This window comes from Anomaloglossus baeobatrachus, chromosome 1 (genome assembly GCF_048569485.1).
Source record: "Anomaloglossus baeobatrachus isolate aAnoBae1 chromosome 1, aAnoBae1.hap1, whole genome shotgun sequence".
Classification (NCBI taxonomy): domain Eukaryota; kingdom Metazoa; phylum Chordata; class Amphibia; order Anura; family Aromobatidae; genus Anomaloglossus; species Anomaloglossus baeobatrachus.
In genome coordinates, this window is record NC_134353.1 from 387642027 (window position 1) to 387657877 (window position 15851).

Here is a 15851-nt window from a genome sequence, read left to right on the forward strand (position 1 = left end):
CCTAGCCAGAGTACACATCGGGTTAATTACCCAATGTGTAGTCTAGCTATGTGTGCAGGTGTGGCGCCCTGGACAAGCCAGGTCATCACAGAACAACACCAACACACCCCACACCCCGGTCAGGTACACCAAAGCCAAAACATAAAATCCTTGTTGCCTTCCTCCAGGGGCTGATGTCTACACCAGGGGGTGGGCCAGGCGGTTGGTCCCGGCCACCGAGGAGTTCACAGTCCTGGAGGCGGGAAAAGGAACAGATCAGTTTGAGAGTTGGAAGTGGAAGGAAGGAAAGTGGTAGTAGAGCAGACTGAAGTTGGTCCGGGTGTGTGGCCCGGACGGAACAGCAAGGTTGGCAGACGGTGGTGACCATCTGCAGGAGAGGCCTATTGGAGCTAGCCGTAAGGACGGTGGACCGGCAGTACCGGACCGGTACGCAAAGAGAAGCCAGCACCAACCAGCAGGGCTTACGGACCCCGACAAGGCTAGGAGTCGCCGCTGAAATTGTCAAATCCGTTAGCGAAGGGAACCTCCGGGGTTTCCCAGCAGCCAAGTCCCAATAGAAGGCAACAGTCCAACCGTTAGAAGGAAGCACAGCCACCGCCAAGGCTACAGTTTCCAGGGCCAGAGCCTGCGGGCAAAAGGGGCTCCTTCAGCACATATCGAAGCTGGGGAGCGGGTTACCGGTGGGAACCCATTGGAACCGTACACACTACACAGGTGCAGGGAAAGGCAGTCACCATCAACCTGCCAGGAGGAGAAACACCGCAGCCGTCTGTGGGACCCGTCCATCCAGCCGTTTGTTTTACCGGAGACTGTGTATTCGTTACTGGCTAAGTGAGTACCACCGTGCCGTGCGGCACAGCGCTGCCCCCGCGACCCTGCACCTCACCAGGCCCCGTATCCCGCCTGCCATCCATCCCTACCTACCCCATCACCCGGCCCCGGGACAACCAACCCCCTACCCACGGAGGGGAGAAAACAATATCCAAGCTGCTCCCAGTCATCGCTCCCGGGATCCCCGTCCAGAGCAGCGGTGGTGTCACCAATCTCACCACAACCGTGGGTGGCGTCACGGACAATCAATCCCCCAAACCAATCCCCTTTTCACTCATGGGCGAGGAGCGCCGCTCAAGTCCCCGGGATCCGGCCAACCGCTCGAGCCACCACCGAGCAGCAGCAGCAGCAGCCGGACCCGAGCAGTGGGAGAGCGCAGCGTCCCCTCCTCCGCCCGCGACAACTTGGCGTCACGAACAGGATCTTACCGCTCTGCCGTCTGGTAGAGGTGCGCCTTGTGACCGCCGGAGGTGTCCGGTCGAAAATTTGCAGAAGCCGCCATTTTTAGCGAAAAGTTCCCGCTCGAGCGTCTCCTCGAGCAGTGGAGGCGTGAAGGCCTAAACCCCGCCCCTGTAGAGGAGGAGCCGGAAAAAGACTAAGGGGGACTGATGGCGTCTGGCCGCATGTAGCCCGCGGCTATAAAAGCAGGGACGCCAGGACCCTGCAGCCATCTTGTTGCTGGTTCCTGGAAGAGGCCACCGGAGCCATGTATATGCCGTCCCGCAGCACCGTAACCCCCGCGCCTGGAACCGCGGCTTGGGTGGAGGTCCGAACCGCTCAGCTTTAACAACGGCTGCAGGTCAAAATGCAACTCCTCTTGGAGGAGTGGGAGGCCGACATGGCGGAGGTTGTGGCGACCGTACGGAGACGCAAGGAGGAGGGAGTTTCAGAAGGGAGGGTGAGTGACCCATGCCCCTGTACCCCTAGTGGGTCGGTCATCGCGGCCGAGGGACCCGGTCCATACCCGCTCGCCCTGCTACCTCCCCCGCTACCCGTGTTGGCTGCCGCGACCCCACCACTAGGCCCGCTACCACCGCCACCGGTAGCGGTACCCCGCACGTCCGCCCAGGTGGATCGGCCTGCAGCCGGAGGCCGTGACCGATCGGAACTGCTTCCATGGAAGGTGCCGAAGCCTGAACCGGAGGCATCTGTGGAGACTTCTCCCGAGCCGGAGCCAACAGGCCACTCCGTGCAGGAGGCCCAGCGGAAGAGGACCCCTGCGCCCATCCCCCACACCTTGGCTGAGGTTGCGCCGGGTTGTCGCTGCAGGGCAGCACCCCAGGCCAAGTCGCCGCGGGACCTTCCATCCAGATTGCCAGTGGTGGGCAGTGTCCAGAAGGTCTCGCGGGGCCCGACCCATGCGCCGGGGCTCGCAGCAGCCCCGTATTGGGACAGGAAGCCGACGCCGCTGGGCCCGGAGATCGCCGAGAGGGAGAGAAAGAAGGCGGAGTTGGTGGCCCGCACGATCCGGGAAAAAGAAAACCTCCGTCAAGCGACCTTCCGTGTCCAGGGCCCACTCTATGAAGGGCAGGTGAGGCGGTTTGATGTCCGCCGGGGCTATGGCTTTATCTACGAGCCGGGCCTGGAGGCCGAAGTCTTTGTAGCCCGGCGGGATGTCAACGCCCACCTGCCGGAGGAACACCCGGGCCACAACCTAATGCCGGGAGATCTAGTGCAGTACACCCGGCACTGCGGGGAGAGGGGGTGGTTTGCGTTGGATGCAAAGCTGAGGGGCAACCAAGAGGTCCGAGTTTCTACTGCGCCCTCTCCCCCGGCCGACACCGAAGAGTCCGAGTAATGGCAGCGGAGCCCCGTTGCAAGTTGTCCCCGTTGGGACCACCAAAGTACCGTTTTAAAAGTTTGTGAATGATAAGAAAGAATGATTAACCGAAAATGTCACCTGATTTACTGCTTTGATTGAACCGGTCGTTGCTGGCAACTGGTCCCCGTTGGGACCCCTTACAACCGATGTGTAGGAACTACTACGGACAAGCCCGAGAACTGGCAGGGCAACCACGAACTTGTGGCGTGTAAATAAAAATGTTTTTATGGCTTTACCGTTACCGCCTCCGGAGAGGCTGATTTGGAGGATGGGCCTGGAGGAAAGGGATGGCCCAGGCCCGCTACTACCGCAACCGGTGGCAATCCTCCGGGGGTTTTAGGGGTTCCCCATGGACGTGGGTCCCCTGAAAAGGACAGAACCCGCTCGGGTAACTTGTGCTGGACTGGGGTCAAGGGGTGCTGCCCATTTGCTTAGGGGCAGCATCAGGGCCAGGTTGCTTGGGTGGGAGAGAGCGGAAGCCGTTACCGTTAGCAACGTTTAAGAAAATTGCCTCCCGATGTGGGAAGAGTTAATATACTTGTTTTATGTGTTACCGTTTTATCTCTTTTCAGTTGTGAAAATAAAACCGGTGATGGACGGGCAGCCCGCGGACGGTCTGCATTTTACTAAGGGGGAATGTGGCGCCCTGGACTAGCCAAGTCGTCACAGAACAACACCAACACACCCAACACCCCAGTCAGGTACACCAAAGCCAAAACATAAAATCCTTGTTGCCTTCCTCCAGGGGCTGATGTCCACACCAGGGGGTGGGCCAGGCAGTTGGTCCTGCCCACCAAGGAGTTCACAGTCCTGGAGGCGGTAAAAGGAACAGATCAGTTTGAGAGTTGGAAGTGGAAGGAAGGAAAGTGGTAGTAGAGCAGACTGAAGTTGGTCCGGGTGTGTGGCCTGGACGGAACAGCAAGGTTGGCAGACGGTGGTGACCGTCTGCAGGAGAGGCCTATTGGAGCTAGCCGTAAGGACGGTGGACGGGCGGTGGCCCGGCGGTACCGGACCGGTACGCAAAGAGAAGCCAGCACCAACCGGCAGGGCTTACGGACCCCGACAAGGCTAGGAGTCACCGCTGAAATTGTCAAATCCGTTAGCGAAGGGAACCTCCGGGGTTTCCCAGCAGCCAAGTCCCGATAGAAGGCCACAGTCCAACCGTTAGAGGGAAACACAGCCACCGCCAAGGCTACAGTTCCCAGGGGCAGAGCCTGCGGGCAAAAGGGGCTCCTTCAGCACATATCCAAGCTGGGGAGCGGGTTACCGGTGGGAACCCATTGGAACCGTACACACTACACAGGTGCAGGGAAAGGCAGTCACCATCAACCTGCCGGGAGGAGAAACACCGCAGCCGTCTGTGGGACCCGTCCATCCAGCCGTTTGTTTTACCGGAGACTGTGTATTCGTTACTGGCTGAGTGAGTACCACCGTGCCGTGTGGCACAGCGCTGCCCCCGCGACCCTGCACTTCACTAGGCCCCGTAACCCGCCTGCCATCCATCCCTACCTACCCCATCACCGGGCCCCGGGACAACCAACCCCCTACCCACGGAGGGGAGAAAACAATATCCAAGCTGCTCCCAGTCATCGCTGCCGGGATCACCAATCTCACCACAACCGTGGTTGGCGTCACGGACAATCAATCCCCCAAACCAATCCCCTTTTCACTCACGGGCGAGGAGCGCCGCTCGAGTCTCCGGGATCCGGCCCACCGCTCGAGCCACCACCGAGCAGCAGCAGCAGCCGGACCCAAGCAGTGGGAGAGCGCAGCATCCCCTCCTCCGCCCGCGACACAGGGAGCAGGGAGCCGGCACTGACAGCGTGAGAGCGGTGGACGCTGGTAACGAAGGTAAATATCGGCTAACCAAGGAAAGGGCTTCTTGGTTACTCGATGTTTACATTGGTTACCAGCGTCCGCAGAAGCCGGCTCCCTGCTCACTGCACATTCAGTTGTTGCTCTCTCACTGTCACACACAGCGATGTGTGCTTCACAGCAGGAGAGCAACAACTAAAAAATGGTCCAGGACATTCAGCAATAACCAGCGACCTCACAGCAGGGGCCAGGTTGTTGCTGGATGTCACACACACCAACATCGCTAGCAACATCGCTGCTACGTCACAAAACTCGTGCCTCAGCAGTGATGTTGCTAGCGATGTTGCTTAGTGAGACGTGGCCTTTAGTCTGTTGCTTGTTTTCTGTATTTTTTCTATCAGACCTCCTATGAAGTGTATGAGCTTCTACTCTTATGGTTTAAGCTACAGTCTTTCTATAGTTTTACTGGAGTAACCCAGATCGCTGAGATAATGATGAGCGGCAGAAGGGGAAATCCATACCTCCCAACTTTTCAAGAAAGGAACACTTGCAGAAAAAATGCAGCATTTACACTACGTGTGAACACGGCCTCAGTGATACATTTTTATTACATTTTTTATGGGTTTTAATAAAGAAAAATAATAAATTGCGCCATTTTTTTCCCACCATTTACCGATCCCCATAAATAATCTGATCGCTGTGTTGTTCAGGTCATTACGATTACAGGGACACCAAATATGTCCATGTTATTTGCTGATTTGTGGTGTTTATTATTTTATAAAAAAGTGTCATAAAATTACATTATTCTATTTTTTTTATTATTTTTAGTAATTTTATTAGAAGAAAAGAAAAACCCTCTTTTCCTCTCCCTCTAGAATACAGGAGATAGAGACACTGCTGTGTACAATGGAGCTGTGCCCTGTGTAATCTGCTGTGTAAGAGGCTGCATTGTAGGTTCATTTATGTAAAATCCTCCCTCTGACATCATCAATCCTAGTGGCTCAACAGCTAGCGCAGCTAGGAAAGCTAGGAGGCTGCTGATCACAAGTTTTGAACGTTGCTGGCTTGAATCCAAGCTGGTGAAGATAAAAAAATTGTATTTGTATTTTTTTCCTCATTTCTTTATAGTAGTTTTATGGGAACAAATGAATATGACTCTTTCCTTCACCTACATTGAGATACAGTATTTATCTATCTATCTATCTATGATTCTCTCTATCTATCTATGATTCTATCTATTTATCTATCTATCTATGATTCTATCTATCTATGATTCTATCTATCTATCTATCTATGATTCTATCAATCTATCTATTATTATTATTGTTATTATTTATTTATAGAGCACCATTAATTCCATGGTGCTGTACATGAGAAGGGGGTTACATACAAAATACGTATACAAGTTACAGTAGACAGACTAGTACAGAGGGAAGAGGGCCCTACCCTTGCGGGCTTACATTCTATAGGATTATGGGGAGGAGACAATAGGTGGGGTGTAGGTCAGGCGGCGGCTCCGCACGGTGGTCGGGCGGCAGCTCCGCACGGTGGTCGGGCGGCAGCGAGTTCATTGTAGATTGTAGGCATTTCTGAACAGATGAGTTTTCAGGTTCCGTTTGAAGTTTGCAAGGGTAGGGGATAGTCTGACGTGTTGAGGCAGCGAGTTCCAGGAGACTGGGGATGCTCGGGAGAAGTCTTGGAGTCGGTTGCGTGAGGAGCGAATGAGAGAGGAGGAGAGGAGGAGATCTTGGGAGGACCGGAGGTGACGTGTTGGAGTGTAGTGGGAGAGTAGTTCGGAGATGTATGGAGGGGAAAGATTATGCACAGCTTTGTAGGTCAGTGTTAGAAGTTTGAATTGGATACGGTGGAAGATTGGAAGCCAGTGGAGGGACATGCAGAGGGGAGAAGCGGGGTGGTATTGAGGAGAGAGGTGGATAAGTCGGGCAGCAGAGTTAAGGATGGACTGGAGAGGGGCGAGCGTGTTGGCAGGGAGGCCACAGAGGAGGATGTTACAGTAGTCGAGGCGGGAGATTATGAGGGCATGCACTAGCATTTTAGTAGATTGCAAATTGAGGAAAGGGCGGATTCTGGAAATATTTTTGAGTTGAAGACGGCAGGAGGTGGTGAGGGACTGGATGTGTGGTATGAAGGATAAGGCAGAGTCAAAGGTCACTCCGAGGCAGCGAACTTTGGGTACTGGCGAGAGCGTGGTGTTATTTATTGTAATAGATAGATCAGGTGGAGAGTGTAGGTGAGACGGAGGAAAGATGATTAGTTCAGTTTTGGCCACATTGAGCTTTAGGAAGCGAGAGGAGAAGAAGGAGGATATAGCAGATAGACATTTCGGGATTTTGGACAGCAGAGATGTGGCATCTGGGCCAGAGAGGTAGATCTGGGTGTCGTCGGCATATAGGTGGTATTGGAAGCCATGGGACTTTATGAGTTGTCCTAGGCCAAATGTGTAGATAGAGAAAAGTAGGGGTCCTAGGACAGAGCCTTGAGGGACGCCAACAGAGAGATGGTGGGATGAAGAGGTTGTGTGAGAGTGGGAGACACTGAAAGTGCGATTTGAGAGGTATGAAGAGATCCAAGAGAGGGCAAGATCTCTGACACCAAGGGAAGAGAGGGTCTGTAATAGGAGGGAGTGGTCAACGGTATCGAAGGCTGAGGACAGGTCTAGGAGTAGGAGTATAGAGAAGTGCTTGTTCGCTTTGGCAGTAAGCAAGTCATTTGTGATTTTAGTCAGGGCAGTTTCGGTAGAGTGATGTGGACGGAAGCCGGACTGTAGGTTGTCAAAGAGAGCGTTAGAGGAGAGGTGGGAGGAAAGTTCAGCATGGACATGCTGTTCCAGGAGTTTTGAGGCAAGTGGGAGTAGTGATATGGGGCGATAGCTGGTAGTAGAGGTTGGATCGAGGGAAGGTTTCTTTAGGATAGGTGTGACTGTTGCATGTTTAAAGGCAGAGGGGAAGGTTCCAGTCGTTAAAGATAGGTTGAAGAGGTGGGTTAAGGCTGGAGTAAGGATGGTGGTGAGGTTGGGAAGGAGGTGGGATGGCATGGGGTCAAGTGCGCAGGTGGTGAGGTGCGCTTTTGAGAGAAGACGTGCAAGCTCTCCTTCGGTGATGGTGGGGAGGAAGTTTATGGGAGAGGGGCAGTGGTCAGCTACATGAAGGGGTTGTGGTGGCTGAGCAGAGAAGACTTGCCTTATTAGGTCGATTTTTTCTTGGAAATAGGTGGCAAAGTCTTCTGCAGAAATGAGGGAGGTTGGAGGGGGCAGTGGTGGGCGAAGGAGGGAGTTGAAAGTGTTGAATAACTGTTTGGGGTTGTGTGTTAGAGAGGATATGAGGTTTCTGAAGTAATCGTGTTTAGCGGAGGTGAGGACTGAGCGAAATGTGTGAATTGCATTTTTGAATGTGGTGAAGTCTTCCTGGGAGTGCGTTTTCTTCCACCGCCGCTCTGCAGCCCTAGACCTTTGCCGAAGTTTTTTAGTGAGGCTGTTGTGCCAGGGCTGTCTATTGATTCGTCTCACTCTGCCATGCACAAGGGGAGCGACTGAATCAATAGCTGATGTGAGGGTGGTGTTGTAGAAAGTGGTGGCGCTGTCTGTGTCGTGGAGGGACGATATGGAGGACAGTGGGAGGATAGAGTCGGCGAGGGTGTGCATGTTGAGGTGTGCAAGGTTTCTGCGGGGATGTGCTAGGTGCTGGACAGGGGGGGTAGGTGAGGAGGACAGGGCTGAAAAGGTCAGAAGATGGTGGTCAGATAGGGGGAGGGGGGAAGTTGTGAAGTCAGAAAGGGGACAGAGGCGGGTGAAGATAAGGTCTAGTGTGTGTCCATCTTTGTGGGTGGCAGAGGTGGACCACTGAGTTAAGCCAAACGACGAAGCAAGGGAGAGGAGTTTGGAAGCAGCTTGTTGGCGAGTGTCAGTGGGGATGTTGAAGTCACCCATGATGATGGTGGGAATGTCAGCAGAGAGAAAGTGTAGAAGCCAGGCAGAAAAGTGGTCGAGGAAGGCAGTGGTGGCGCCCGGGGGTCTGTATATGACAGCCACTTGGAGGTTGGAGGGAGAATAGATTCGGACAGAGTGCACTTCAAAGGAAGGCAGGTCGAGGGAGGGTAGAGGTGGGATTGGATTAAAGCTGCAGTTGTTAGAAAGAAGGAGGCCCACTCCTCCACCTTGTCTATTGCCAGGGCGAGGTGATTCTATCTATCTATCTATCTATCATTCTATCTATTTATCTATGATTCTATCTATCATTCTATCTATCTATCTATGATTCTATCTATGATTCTATCTATCTATCTATCTATGATTCTATCATGTATGTATCTATCTATTATCTGTCATGTATCTATATATCCCTCTATCATCCATCCCTCTATCATCCATCCATCCAACTATCATCCATTCATCCCTCTATCATCCATCCATCCATCCCCCCCTCTATCCCTCCATTCATCCCTCTATCATCCATCCATCCCTCCCGCTATCCCTCCATTCATCCCTCCATTCATCCCTCTATCATCCATCCATCCCTCCCTCTATCCCTCCCTCTATCCCTCCATTTATCCCTCTATCATCCATCCATCCCTCCCTCTATCCCTCCATTCATCCCTCCATTCATCCATCCCTCCATCCATCTTTGCAGCTGAATAATCTGCTTCTGGTGTCTCACCTGCAGTAAAAAGGTCAAAATAACAAAATCTTCCACTGATTTTCAATACAGGCAGTAGCTCAGTGGTAGAGCTGCTGCCTTTAGAACAATGAACTCACAGTTCCAGGGGTTCGATTCCTGGCCACCCTGAAAATCCAGAGCCGATGATAATTTAATTTATTCACTGCACTGAGGGGAGGAGCCGGGACATCAGCTGTGAGCCGCGGAGCTGCGGGACACACCTCTAAAATCGTGGCAGTCCCGCAGAATTCGGGACGGTTGGGAGTTATGGGAAATGTAAATCGCTAAGTAGGTGCGAGGGTTATGTCTTTTGTTTTAGGACAGACTGGTAGGAGTTATATCTTTTTTTTTTTTTTTCCATGTTTTTCTGTACATTTAGTTTGAATAGAGTATGTTTATTTACGTGAGCTAAGATCGACAGCATGAATAGATAATGAGTGTGTGTGGTGAAGTGACCTATTGTCCTTTGTGTGTAGATCTTGAAGTTTGGACACATAACATATAGTTTATTTATAACTTGATGTAGGAGACAGATAAGAACAGTGAATCTAACTTTGTTTTTATAAGGACAGTACAAGCTAATAGGCTTGATAGAGACTACAGAAACAATGGACTAGGGACAGAAAAAGGGTGCTTTACACGCTGCAACATCGCTAGCGATCTCGTTAGCGATGGGACACGCTAGATTGCAGATGCGATCTGCCAAGATCGCACATGTGACCGGCGCTATAAAACCGACATATATGCGATCTCGGCAGATCGCATCTGTGATCTGACGTATCACATCGCTAATGAGATCACTAGTGTGACACCCTGGACCTCAGGGGTCATTACACACACACACACTTCCCTGGACAGGTCACACCAGTCAAACTTAAAATCCTTGTTGCCACCCTCCAGGGCTGATGTTCACACCAGGTGGGGCGGAGCCAGGCGGTTGGCCCTGCCCACCGAGGAGTGCACAGGCTGGAGGCGGGAAAAACACACAGTTGGAAGGAGAGTCCCGTTGTGGGCAGTAGTAAAAGAGGAGCAAAAACTGTTGGTGTCTGGGTTGGAACCTGGGCACGTACAGCAAGGTCGGCAGATGGTGGTGGCCGTCTGCAGGAGTTGGCGAAGGTCAGCGGAACCGTAGGACCGGGGTCGTGCGGTGGCCCGCTGGTACCGAACCAGTGAGCCGATTGGAACCAAGCACCAGGCAGGGTACTCAGACCCCGACTAGGCTTAAAGCCAACCTCTAGTCAAATTCTCTGATTGCGATCTGGACCTCAGGGGTTCATTCCCAACCAAGTCCCGATTGAAGGCAACAGCCCAACCAGTACGGATAAGCGCCACCGCCAAGGGCCAGAGATCCAAAGGGCCAGCGTCTGCGGGCAAAGGGGCTCCTCCGGCACAAATACGTCGGGGAGCGGACTACCGATGCCCAGGCATTGGAGTCAACATTCAAACACAGGTGCAGGGAAACGACAGCCACCATCAACCCATCCAGGGAAACACTGCAGCCGGCTGCGGGCCCCGTCCATCCAGCCGTTTGGTTTACTAGAGACTCTGTCCATCTGTATCTGAGTGAGTACACCAGTGCCATCCGGCACCACACTGCGCTGCACCGTGACCCTGCACCCTGCGAGCCCCATCCTACTGGAAAGCAATTCCCTATCGGGCCCCGGGACACACTGCCCCTACCCACAGAGGGGTCAACACCTAGCTGCTCCCCGCCATCGCCCCCGGGAACCCGTCACCAGCAGCGGTGGTGCCAATCATCACGACGACCCGTGGGTGGCGTCACAAACTCTGTACAAATCCCCAGTCCCTCCCCCTTTCACTCGTGGGCGAGGAGCGCTGCTTGAGCCCCGGGTCCGGCCTGCTCGAGCCACCGAGGAGAAGGCACCGGATCCGAGCACGATCTCCCCGAGCAGCCCACGTGTCGGGGAAGCCGACCCCCGCCCTCGACACTAACGATGTGGCAGCGTGTAAAGCACCCTTAAGGGAAATATCACTTATTGTGTGGGATCAAGCAGGGGTGGGATTTAGCCAATTCTCCCCGGTTCAGTGGAACTGGTTGTTAAAAAAAAGCAGCCGATTCCCCAAATCGGGAAGATCCCAGAGCCGTGATCCGGTTCTCTCGCCGGTGCCACAGCCCACGCACAGTCTGCTCTGCGGCATCTGCGCTCTTCAACCCCCTCACTGAGGATTGCACTTTCAACTGTATCGGCATCCCAGATGCCAATGCAATTGAAAGCAATTATGATAAAGGGAGCAGCGCACTCTCCAATCATTCTTCTGCAGCGTCTGTCTGCGTTCTGCCTCTGAGAGTTCAGTATAGTGGATCGCGATGACGTTATCACTGTGCACGCCTGTGTTCTCAGCTGTCAGAGCGGCAGAACAGTGGACACACTGAGGAGACTGGAGCAGCGGGGGGAACAAGTAGAAGTGAGTATGTAAACACGGTGGCCAGACGACTATGGGGCTGCATAATGTTGCCACATGGGGGCTGCATAATGCTGCCACATGGAGGCTGCATAATGCTGCCACATGGAGGCTGTATAATCCCGCCACATGGAGGCTGCATAATGCCACCACATGGGGGCTGCATAATGCTTTCACATGGGGGTTGCATAATGCTGCCACATGGGGACTGCATAATGCTGCCACAGGGAGGCTGCATAATGCTGCCACATGGGGGCTGCATAATGTTTCCACATAGAGTCTGCATAATGCTGCCACATGGGGGCTGCATAATGCTGGACAGGAGACAGGCGGGGAGGTGCGTGAGGCTGCTTCCGGATTTCCCATATTAAAAATACCTCGAATGCGTCTGTGTGTGTATGTATGATGTGTATATCTATGTACAGTATGTCAGTGTATATGACTGTGTATGGATTTGTCTGTTTATATGTATTTTTCTGAATTTCTCTTTAAATATGTATATGTAAGTGTATGCCTGTATGTGTATGAATCTGTGTATGTGCATGTGTATGTGTGCATTGGGCCCACTGAAACTCTTTCACCCAGGGCCCACAAAAACTTGGAGCCGGCCCTGCTCTTCACTCACTCAACCCTGCAAACAGCGCGGCTGTGATGGCAGAGATCAGTAAGGAGCAGCGCGGGTGGTAACTTGACACTTCTCGGGGGCTGGGAGGAGCTATTGGCTGCAGCAGGGACGCGCTGTGACAGTGACACCCGCCAGTGCTAACTTCTTAAACAGCAGCTTTACAGTGGAAATACATGCAGCTTTCACACACGGGTCAGGAGAGTCGCCAGCCAGAACATGAAGTATTCCAATGTCGCTCCAATTTTTAATAGCCGTCAGACTGCACCCTTGTTCATATATGTTTGATGAATGGGTGTGGCTTGAAATGGGTGTGTCTTAAAAGGGGTGTGGTTTCAAAAATGGGTGGGGCTTCCCTACACATAAACACAGAACCTGTTAAAAATTTGATTCCCACCCCTGGGGTCAAGGTATTATATAATATAGTGGAGGCACCTTAGGAAAGGTTAACAGGGGGAGATTACTCTGAAGGAACAGTTACACAATATGCTATAGAAGGAATGAGTATGGTGCAGCAGGAGGGCATAAAATAAAACATTGTAAGGCCCTGTGCGCACTGGAAAACGGAATATTCTTAAGAAAATTCCGCAGGGTCTGAAAGATTACCGCATCCGCGGTAAAAAACAGCGGCAAACCGCACCCGAAAACTGCATGCGGTTTGCCGCGGTTTTACTGCAGTATTGTTCGCGGTTTTGCCGCGTGCGGGTTGGTACATGTGCTTTAATGCATTCCATGCAATAAAGGACATTGAAAAAAAAAAACGAAAAAAAAAAGGTAAATTCCTTCTGAGATAGAGAGCACATAGATAAATAGACAGATAGAAGAATAGATAGATAGACAGATAGAAGGATAGATAGAGGGATAGATAGACAGAGTCCCTGTGAGCACACGCTGCATTTCTCCCCAGCGGTAATGTGAGTTCACATTACCGGCCGTGGGAAATGCCCGGTTGTTACCTCTGCAGGCTCGATGCGAGGCTGCATTCAGCAGCGTGTCACTCGCTTCTGGATGCAAGCAGCGCAAGACGTGGATTATGCCGGAGCTGTGGATTACGCCGGAGCTGTGTGTTTCGGGGGCGGTTAATAAACGGGTGAAAGAGGAGGCTTTTTTGTGTTTTATTTAAAATAAAGGATTTTTCGATGTGTGTGTTTATTCACTTTATTTACAGGTTGATCATGTCAGCTGTCACATAGACGCTGCCATGATCAAGCCTGGAGTTAATGGTGGCGATCCGCTGCCATTAACTCCTTATTACCTGGATCGCCCCAGCATCACGGCATCTGGAAGAGCTGGGGACACTCCGGGACTGTCGCATAATGCATGCGACAGTCCCGGGGCAGCTGCGGCTGATATTCTCGGCTACAGGAGGAGAGGGGACATTAACCCTGCCCCCCGTCCTCCCCAGCATGAGAATACCGGGCCGCCGCTGTGTGCTTACCTCGGCTGGAAGGTAAAAATACGGCGGAGCCCACGTGTTTTTTTTTCTATATTTCCGTTAATTTGTATGTATATTCTATATGTCTGTGTGTGAGTGATGTGTGTGTCACGGGCGGGGAGGGTGCTGCACTCACCACGCTCTGGTCCGGCGCTGCTGCTGCTTGCTGCTGGCTGCTCGGTGGCTCGAGCGGTGGGCCGGATCCGGGGAATCGAGCGGCGCTCCTCGCCCGTGAGTGAAAGGGGGTAGTTTTGGGTTTGGGGAGTTGGTCCGTGACGCCACCCACGGTTTGTGGTGAGGTTGGGGCACCACCGCTGCTCTGGACGGGGATCCCGGGAGCGATGACAGGGAGCAGCCGAGATGTTTCTTTCCCCTCCATGGGTAGGGGGATTTGGTGGTCCCGGGGCCCGGTGAGGTGACGGGGGAGGCAGGGCTGGCGAGGTGCAGGGTCGCGGGGGCAGCGCAGTGCCAGATGGCACAGTGGTACTCACTCAGCAAAGAATGGATACAGAGTCTCCGGTAAAACAAATGGCTGGATGGACAGGTCTCGCAGCCGGCTGCTGTGGTTGCCCCCGGTAGGTTGGTGGTGGCTGCCTTTCCCTGCACCTGTTGTGTATCTTCGGTCCCGATGGCTTCCCACCGGTAACCCGCTCCCCAGTTTGGATATGGGCTGAGGAGCCCCTTTTGCCCGCAGGCGCTGGCCCTGGGAATTCTAGCTGTGGCGGTAGCTGTATTTCCCTTTTCTCAGTTTGGACGGTTGCCTTCAGTCGGGTCTTTGGTGCTAGGAAACCCTGGAGGTTCCAGTCGCTAACGGATTTGACCGGTTTAATGATGACTCCAAGCCTGGTCGGGGTCCGTAGGCCCTGCCGGTTTGTGCTGGCTTCTCTTCGCTCCCCGGTTCGGTATCGGCGGGCCACCGCCCGTCCCCGGTCCTACGGTTCTGCGTCGATCGGCCTCTACTGCAGATGGCCACCACCGTCTGCCAACCTTGCTCTCGGTGCCCGGGCCATGTACCCGGACACGGTCAGTCTGCTCTTCTACTACCACTTCCCTAACTGTACTGAACTGAACTGCTCTGACTTCCTTTTCCCGCCTCCAGGACTGTGAACTCCTCAGTGGGTGGGGTCAACCGCCTGGCTCCACCCCACCTGATGTGGACATCAGCCCCTTGAGGGAGGCAACAAGGATTTGTGTGACTGATGTGCCTATCTCGGGGTGTGGGGTGTGTTGTTGCAGTACCTGTGACGACCTGGCTAGTCCAGGGCGCCACATGTGTGTGTTCTATGTCTGTGTCTGTGATGTGTGTGTGTCTGCTCCGCTTCCTCTTCCTGTAATGACATCACTTCCCTATGGGATTTCACGATTACATTGCAGTCAATGGAGTGAAATCCCGCGGCTACGTGCGGAAAAGAAGTGACATGCAATTGTTTTTGCTGCGGGAATTCCGCAGCAAAACATGCAGCTGTTAAATTCCGCATAGTGCGCACAGCATTTTTTTTCCCATAGGTTTTGCTGGTAAATCACTGCAGAGATATTATGAACATTTTCTGCAGTGAAACATGCAGCAAAACCGCAGGAAATCAGCGGGAAAAACCGGTAAGTGCGCACAGGGCCTAAGTATTATGTCCCAACTGCACTGGGAGAAATCCCAGGAGCATATTTTACCTTGACCAGCTGAGGGAGGATTCTCCGGTCATGATGTCTGTGTTACCAAACCCTTTAACCTCTAAGAATAAACACACGGACTACATGTGACTTGGTTCAAAATGGCCACAGCAGCCTTTTATTGCCTATTGTTTACAAACTAACACCTTAGGGACACCGTCCAACGGGCGACCCCAAACAACAACATAAGGGTAACAGTAGACAATAACATTTACAAGATCCCCCCGGGGCAGGCCCAGTCCAGTAACTACTACTCTCCATGTCCCTGGCCGCAACACACCGACCCAGAGACGAGGTGCCAATCACCCACGAATTGACCCCCACACTTTGGCAGAACCCCGTGCCTGCCACACCCCAGAACCGAGAGCCACCATACCAAGACAATGACTCCCGGTCCGGCCACCAATCACTTCCAAACCTCTGGACCAGACCTACCCCCCCCCGCCACAGGACAGGCCACATGACACCTTACGTGACCTGGACCCGCCACACACCAAAAGCACGCTCCACACCATCCTGCAGGCCCAACATCCACAAATCCACACCGATATCATTAAGGTGCAC